The sequence below is a fragment of the Larimichthys crocea genome, chromosome XVIII, assembly GCF_000972845.2.
Source record: "Larimichthys crocea isolate SSNF chromosome XVIII, L_crocea_2.0, whole genome shotgun sequence".
Classification (NCBI taxonomy): Eukaryota; Metazoa; Chordata; class Actinopteri; family Sciaenidae; genus Larimichthys; species Larimichthys crocea.
Window position 1 is genome coordinate 18,421,997 of NC_040028.1, and position 8,675 is coordinate 18,430,671.

The 8,675-nt window shown below is 45.4% G+C and overlaps 1 pseudogene; it reads left to right on the plus strand.

The window, feature by feature from the left end:
- Positions 1–5,815: 5,815 nt before the first annotated feature.
- On the plus strand, positions 5,816–8,044 carry LOC113748195 (type I inositol 3,4-bisphosphate 4-phosphatase-like; annotated as a pseudogene).
- Positions 8,045–8,675: the final 631 nt, after the last annotated feature.

Sequence of the window (8,675 nt, forward strand, 5' to 3'; positions counted from 1 at the left end):
TGTCTGCTTTGGAGGAGCTTGAAAACCACACCAGGAAACCGTACACCAGAACGCTGCTGATGGCACTGTTGTAAAAGTTCACTAGCAGTGGTCTGGAGATGTAGTAGCTCTTTAACTTCCTTAGGAAAAGAGACGCTGTTGAGCCTTTCTGACTGCTGAGGCAATGTGACTGCCCAGGACAGGTCTCTGCCATGGTCACCCCCAGGAATTTATAACTGCTGACCCTCTCCACCACCCTCTGACCATGGAAGGGGTCGTGGTTTATGGTGGTTTCTGCGAAAGTCCACTATCATTTCTTTGTCCTATTCACTTAGAAATAAACTGCAATATCTCAGATAATATATTTTGACATCCTCTTCTTTGGAATAAAAAAACAGTTAAAGTCAAATAGACATGTTTTATACCCACACCCCACCAGCAGGTGAGCATGCTCTCTGCTGCAGACCAGGTCGACAGGCCCCCCCAGTGGACGTGAGGAGCTGTTTGCAGCGGAGGTATTACGTCTCGGATGTGTCACACAGGGATCAGGGGCGAGTCTCGACTGCAGACATCGTCGAGTGTTTGACCAGGTGCTCATCCATATGAGAAGAACAATCGCATTTCTCTAAACGGTGGTATGAGATATTAATTATTGTGTTATTGTGTGTGTGTGTGTGTGTGTGTTGGGATATTTGACATGTCCTCTTCTCACGGGTTGTGATTGCATGGGAAGCAGCATCCTCGCAGCAGGAGCAGAATGAGACATGTTTACAGCCGAGCAAGAAATGTCGAGTTGCCTCTTTTGTTTTTCTTGATCTGTTTTTGAATCGAGGCGCTGCTGCTGCCGCATCAGCATCTCATGACGCATTTTGTTATTGTTAAATAATCCACCGTGCCAAGTGAATGACGATTATATTGTCCAGAGCTGCCATAATAGATCAGCTCTGGCCTCTCTGCCTGGTTATTTCCACCGCCTGGTTTTTAATGCAGGTTTATGGGAGGGTGCTGATGTAAGAATATGCAGAACACTGTTAGATATTTAATTTTTATTTATTGTTATGTGAAGCAGCACGTCATTGCAGGCCTATCAGATGCTCCCAAAGGATTAGATGTGATTTGTTGAATCACAGTTAGGGAGTGAATGACAGTGAGTTTGTCTGTGTGTCACCTCGAACTGTGTTTTGTGTGTTCTTGATATGAAATATATTTAAAATACCTTTAAAAATAAGTGTTGCACCTACAGTACAACTCTGTATCTGATCCCAGCATCATTCATCACCGTCATCAGTTCACTGCTGAGCTTCTTTATGCATGACGTCCCGTTTGTGTGGATCTGTCCATCCTTGAACACAATTTATGGATCAGTCCGCGAGGATGGAGTCAGCCACTCGTGTTTCCACGGCTGTCACAGACCGAGTCTGCGATTGTGATCAGACTCAGGGGAGCTGCAGGTCGCACGGCTCTGAAACTGGATCAATAGCCTGAAATTGAGAGAACATCGGGGTTACAGTGGGACACGGGGGAGGAAAAAAAGGGACGGGTTTGATGACGGAGCAGGAGAGAGCGCAGCATGCTGAGGCAATTTAGGGGGGGCGAGAGATTTAAAAGGGATGAGGGGAGGTGATTGAGGAAGAGGACGTCTGAGAGGCACCTGCAGTGCAGCCGGTGCTGACAGCATCTGCAGGGGGCCAGCTGTGTGCCGGCAGCCGAATAACTGGGTCATTTCTGTCTCCAGACGCCCCAGAGGACGCTCTACCACGAGGACCACTTAATCCTTTTTCTGTCCTCTGTTTTCCTACACACCGCTTCGCCTGCTTCCTCACTGCACGTACACCATCTCTTCTTCCTCTCCTTCTTTCTTCTTCTTTCTTCAAGCTGAAAAACTAAAATACGTCTCTCCCTGACCTGTTTTGTCTCATTGAGGTCAGAGGTCAGAGGCTGGTCAAGCCTTTTCCTCGGGGCACTTCATCACTGTGGATGCTCACTGTTATAAATCTATAACAACTTTGCCACACTGCGACCAATTGAAAGGAAACAAACGCCTCTTAAGCTGCATGTATTATTATTATTATCTGTCAATAAGAGCTGAAACGTTTAATCAATTAGCCTCCATTCGTTTGCTGTAGCAGTGAGGCCGGAGCTGATTCCAGCTGACATTGGGCGAGGGTTGGAGTACGTCCTGGACAAGTCGCAGGGTTTATCCATGAGTCAGAAAATGATCTGTGACTATCTTTTTCATGCATAACAACTATTCTCTGGTTACAGCTTATCAAAATGAACATGCTTGCTCTTCTTCGCTTTCTTATATCGTCACAAATTTGGGATTGGCATCTCGAGTTGTCACCTCGAGTTTCTTGGAGTTTGTCACTTTCTTCTGCCATTTTATAAACCGACAGATCATCTGATGAGTCAAGAAAATAATCAGCCTTGCTTGATCATAAAAAACAACCTTTCAGCTTTGATTTAGTTTATCTGGTCGAGCGTTTTATGATTAATCAATCAGTTATTTACTCTGTAATGGCAGAAATGCACATTACAGTTATACAAAACGTCCAAAGTCCAGAAACATTAAGTTTATAATATAAAAGCAGAAATTTGTGAAGATGGATCAAACAGAGTTCACAGTTTTTGTTAAAATGCTGAAACGCTTCAAATCGAGTTTCCATCCACTGATAAATCAGTTAATCGGCGAACGTTTCAGCACCTCTCCCTTCGGCATGTAGCTGACGACAGTCAGGCAGATGTGTAGTAATGATGATGATCTGTCGCTTCCTGTGGCTTCGCTTAGATCCACTGTGGGTTTCCTGGAGAGCTCGCCCCTCCCCGAGAGCCTCAGGCAGGAGATTACGGCACGTTGACAACGACCCCCACAAAGCCTAATGAGGCAGAGCAGCCACGCTGTAATTGTCATCTGTTTTGGTCTCACATGAAGCTGCCAAACAAAGATTAAACTGACAGAGATCATCACACTTCACCTCTGGATTGTGTGACTCGACAGATGACTGAGCGCTCGTGTGTGGAATGTGTTTTTTTATTCGTGTGACGTCGAAACTGATTCACGTGTAAAATAGACTCCATTGTGGGAGTCCTTCACTTGAATGCACCGCGGTGCACACAGAGCTGTTCTCCTTCTGTCAGCGTGATATATATATCTAACAAAACACAAGACAACCACTTGCAGTATGTGACACCTGTGAAGGTTCTCCGTCCAGGTCTTTCTTTGAAGGAGGGTCAATCTGGGGCGGCTGACCTGGTTGTAGACCCGTGAAGACGATTCAAGCCAAACTGAAAGAGGTGAAAGTCTTCTCAGATCTGCAACAAGCTCCTGATATCACATCGGTGTACCGGGTCTGTTTTTGGGTTGCAAGGCTGCACACACCACACAAATCTGAAGATGAATGTTAACTGAGGCTGACATGCCGCTAGAAATATGAACTTTAGCTCTCAGGGCCTTTTGAAGCAGCCTTCAGCTCGTTAGTCATCAAAACAACTTCGCTGCATCCTTTCCCCTTTCACATTTTCTTCACGCACCATTTTCTCTGTTTCGTCTTTCATTTGCACGGTGATGACCTCACAGCACTCTCTGGGTACCAAACACATGAGGGTTGAACTGGTGACTCTAAATTGCCTGTAGGTGTGAATGTGAGCATGATGACTGGTCCAGGGTGTCGCCCTGGTACAGCAAATGAGTTGATTCTTCTTCCTCTATCCATCCTGTTCTTTGTTTGTGCTCAGTTGTGCTTTTGCGGGAGTTAAATCAACACTCTGACAGCTCGCTCGTCTTGTCTCGTTGCTGATTCTCCCTCTTCTCTTACATCATCTGTTTCCTCTTATATCCAACGCGTGCCACACTTGGCACGGCCCTCGTTTCCGATGAAACGATGAATGTAATTTTGGCAAGTGCAGTGCAGTGTTAGCTGTTAACAACCGAGCCGCCGGCTTCTGCTTTATCAGTCTTCATAAGACGAGTTAGCGGACAGAACAATGGAGTGTTTGATCTTAGATATTTGAAGCTTTTCAGGCACTTTGTGTGTTCATCTAAACGTTTGTTTTAAAGCAGCCTGTGGCTAACTACAGGCCCAATTATGGCCTCATAAAATTTCCTGTTCATGTTCCTCAGATCATGAACCCTTAGTTTATCCTTTACAGTTTTAAATGACCCTGAGGCAAAACAACTCCAGTTATACTCAAGAATATCAGTTTAAAGAACAGAAGCATCGTTGTGTCTGAGGTTTAAGCACAGGTCATGTCTTGGATGTTAGATGTTTCCAGCTCTTCACTGTCACTGTCCACTGTCTATTTAAAGACTTTAGATCATTTGAATAACTTTCTGGGAACAACATATACTGCACATTGTTTGTTGGCTGAACCTTGGCATTTTTCTATCCTACAAGTGCTTTACTTTTGATTATTGGCACTATTTAGATATAAAGGACCTCATACTAAAATCTTCTTATACAGGAACGAGGCATTAGATACCACAGGCAAATTATACAAAGGCTTAACCACAAATAATAACAATTCAACCAGTTATATAAAGCAGAGTTTCCAGGATTTCACGTTTCTTAATCAACCCCGACCAAAAAAAAAATCCAAATTTAGTGGGTTTCTGCGCTCTTGCTGGATGGAGTGTGGATCCGTTTCGGCAGACCATGCTCACATTTTCTGGTTGCGTCCAGGCAGCAACCTCAAGTGCCAAAGACGTACAGTTCCTCCAGTGGCCACATTTTCAACCTCCATAAGCCTTTCTGGAAAGGAAGTGGGCCATCTGGTCTCAGAGATCTGAGATCTGACTTCTCATTTACCTTTTGTACATTGGAAATGTTCCTAAACGCCTCATTAGGAGTGACTCTTTATGATCTTATGCCTGCAAGTAAAAAAAAACACTCACTCAGGGAACCTTCCTAACACGCCCGTCTTATTCGCACACATATACTCGGTCCACATCAGGGAGAAAAAGTTTCACCCTTCGACTATAAAAAGGGGTAAATAATGGGGGAAATGGTCGACTTCTAACATTTTATTCTCTCTATCTAGACCCCTGAGCTGTACCACGTGCCTCCTTTTTTACTCATATTTCTTATATTTATCACTGAATGAGGTGTAATAACTGCAGACCCCAAAAGCCTAAAACTACGTGACATGGACAATTTCCATCACTTCTGGCAGCTACTTAGACAGTACTATGACATAACTGGGTGTTTCTTCACATGACGAGGTTTTCTGTTACATCTGGCGTGATTGGTTCAGTTTCTGAAGATTAACTGTTACATTTACCTCTTTATCCTCTCTGTTTCTGTTTGACAAGCTGTCTTTATGAAAGAAGAAGAAAAACCGGAGGGAAAGAATAAATAGCATCAGGAAACAGAAGGTGAAAATTCGGGCGCTGCTGCATCTCGGTGTTTCGTATCCTGCAGCTGTGTGAAAAAGTCACACTTTTCTCCACAGAATTTTATTCCACTGCCTATATTAGCACCTCGTCAGAGGGGAGAAAGAGAGAAGTCGAGCTTGACGGAAAATACACAACCTCTGATACACCGTTATCAGCAAAAAACAACTTGATGAACGGATGCCAGTCTTGTTGTCGGTATCTAAGTGTTGTCCAGCCTCTCTCAGCTGTTTCTATGGGGGCGGCAGATGATCACTCTTGTTGCGTTCTTTTTTCTTTCTTTCGTTTTTCCATCGACCAAAGTGTGACCGCTCGAATCCACCGACGCACAAAGGAAACCAACCTACACACATCTCAGAGAGCTGACTTGCCGGACGAGTTTCTGCTCCACATCCCTTACTCTAAAATTCATCCTCATTCTCATCCCCGCCCCGACGTGAAGCCACCATGTCCGGGAAGAAGCACAGCCCCCGTCACCGGCCGTGGTCCGTGTTACGGCCAACACGTTTGATCTCTCGGCTGAGATGATGGGGCTTGCTCTCTCAGGTAACTAAGTAACTGCTACCATGGTGACGTGTTTACTTCATTGATGATCAAATGGCACTAAAAGGGCTCCCCTTCTCCTTTTCTGTATTACGCAGGCAACAGTCAGGATCCAGACGAGCCTGTGCTGGAGTTCCGCGTGGGTAAGTTCAGGAAGAAGTGCTGGGTCAGACTGTGTGGGTGTTTTCTTAGAAATGGTTTAATTAGTGATGGTCAAAGGTCAATACGTGCATGTTTTTTGTAGATAGATCATTAACAGATATCAACAAGAACTGATCCGAGTAACTACACAGGAAATGTTGCTTCTTTCTCTCCATTGTGGCTCAACACTAAAGACTCATTAATGAGCCACCTGCTGACATGTTCATTCAATGCACTCTTACTTCTGTTTGAGTAACGATTCATAAAACTACAGGTCCTGTCGCTGTTCTGGGAAAAATCTGAGCTTTATTTAAAAACAAAAAAACTTCTGAGAGACAATCAGTGATCTGTTTTTAAATATTACTAATCTTAAGTAGGAACAAATGGCTGCATAGAAAATGGACTAGATACTTTATTGATCCCTCGAGGGGAAAGTTTTTACATATTACAGGCCGAAAATACAACCACGCACATGTGGGAGATGGTGGTGACTGACAGCGGCACCCTGGGAAAGGGGAAGTTTGGGGTTTGGTACCTTTGCTCAAGGGCGAAGTCTCCGGGGGGAAGTGGCACCTCTCCGCTCTCACCGTCATACTTTGGTCCACTATGCACTGCACTATGTATGTATTGTATACAGCGATAATAAATCAACTGTGTTTGACCGGCTTGTTAAGGCGACGGATTGATGTGTCTCGTCAGGGATTGGCTACAACATTTGTCATCATTAAAAAACTGCTGCTCATCAAGCAACAGCAGCTCAGAAATACTGTCCAACGTTCCACTAATGGCCGAGGGGATTAGTAGTAGTGACCGTCTCACCATTAAATCCCACAGTTTGTAATCTCGTCCTGTGTCTGTTTGTTGCTGCAGCCTGCAGTGAGCTGGTTACTCCCTCTCTGGACCGTAAGCCAACCAGCTTTTTCGCCATCAGCTGCACCACGCCGCCTCAGGCCTCTCGGACCAAGCACTCTCAAACTGAAATCATAGAGGTACACACCGCTGCTCGCTTTCCCCTCGCTTCCTGTTTTTCTGTTGTAGCCTCTGTCTCTCTCTGTCTCAGGGCACCAGTAACCCTTCTTCCTGAGCAGCGTGGCGTTCTTTCAGGACTCTCTGATCACTCAGCAGACTCAGGTCAAGCTTTCTGTCTCCGATGTGAAGGACCGCCGCGCAGGGAACAGTAAGCCCCAAAACCCGAGAGTCATTGCTCAAATAAAAATCTTTAACTTATCTGGGTGAAATCCTCTAAATCCTTCCGTGCTCTCATGTGACCGATGTACATGCTCGGCTCGGTCCATGTTCTCCTGTGAAGAGCTGCTGCAGGACAAACACCACAGACTGCACCTGACTCTCAGGTAAACAAAGCGGACGCAACGCTCACAAAAGATCACCGGATTTAGTTCTTGGTGTTTTTAATTTTTTCATGTCGCCGCGGGTCAGGTCAGCAGAGAAACGAGCGCGTGGGGAACATCCACCGTCATCGCCTGGCAGATAGAAGAGAAGCCGCGAGCAGAGAGCTCCGTCGCGAGATTACAAGAGAGGAGACACATGTCAACGGAAGGGTGAGGGATCACGACTGAGATACTGTTTACCCTAAAAGTATTAAAACAGAAATAATTTGTGTGCATCATCCTTTCACTGTGTTTGTGTCAGATGGTTCTCCCTGTTGATGAAAGCCTCACTGAATCCATGGGATTAAATCCAAGTCTTCATCTCTGTGTAAAGACCCGCTGCTAAAAGCTGGTGAGTGCGTCTGTGTGACCATACAAACCTCCTGCACGACTGTTTAAGACAGGTGACATCCAGCGAGCTACAAACTGCAGTGATACTATGTTTCAGTGTTCGGGGGCGTCATGTCACGAACATACCGGTTCCCCACCAGGACGGCAACCACCTCCGGATCCTGGAGCAGTGGCGGGAGAGTGCGCTCTCCCTGCACATCCTCGACAGTTTGTCAAGCTGCTGCTGGAGAAGACGCCGTCAGGTAACGTCTGAAGACTTAAAGTTGCTGATCAGAACATCTGATGTTGCAGCAGCAGGGTGCCGTATGCAGTTGCTCTCAACTTTTTTTGGACTTTTGCTGCATTCAGACAGCACTGAGCGAATGCAGGTTTTTCCATTCATGCGAGTGGGCATGGTCTGTTTTGGGTGAGGGGTGCGGGCCCGCAGGAGTCTCTGAAACTGAAACTATTCCAGGTGGATTCATGGACTAAACTCTGACATCTACCTGTTGTGTTCTGGCTTGTTTATTTCATGCTTCTTAAATCTGAGTCTGACTCACAATTAGAGGCAAGAAGAGTTTCATTTGTTTTGTGCGGGATGGTTTGAAGAGAGCTTTGGTCGGAGCGACATAGACAGTGAATGAGAGGTGAGCGAGCACTCGATAAAGTCGGTTAATCGCGAAATAAAAGTTATTTGCTGATTCGGCACGAAGAGCACCAAGCAGCATCATCGCCCTCACATCGCTGCACAAACCCTGCGATTCACGCAGTGCCTGTCTGCATGCTGCCTATGATCATTTTAAAATCATCATTGGTCTTTTTTTTCACTCTCATGTTTTTCTTTAATATCTCACACACTTCTCTGTAATGTCATTTAAATAGCTTCGAAGGAACCAACATCCTCT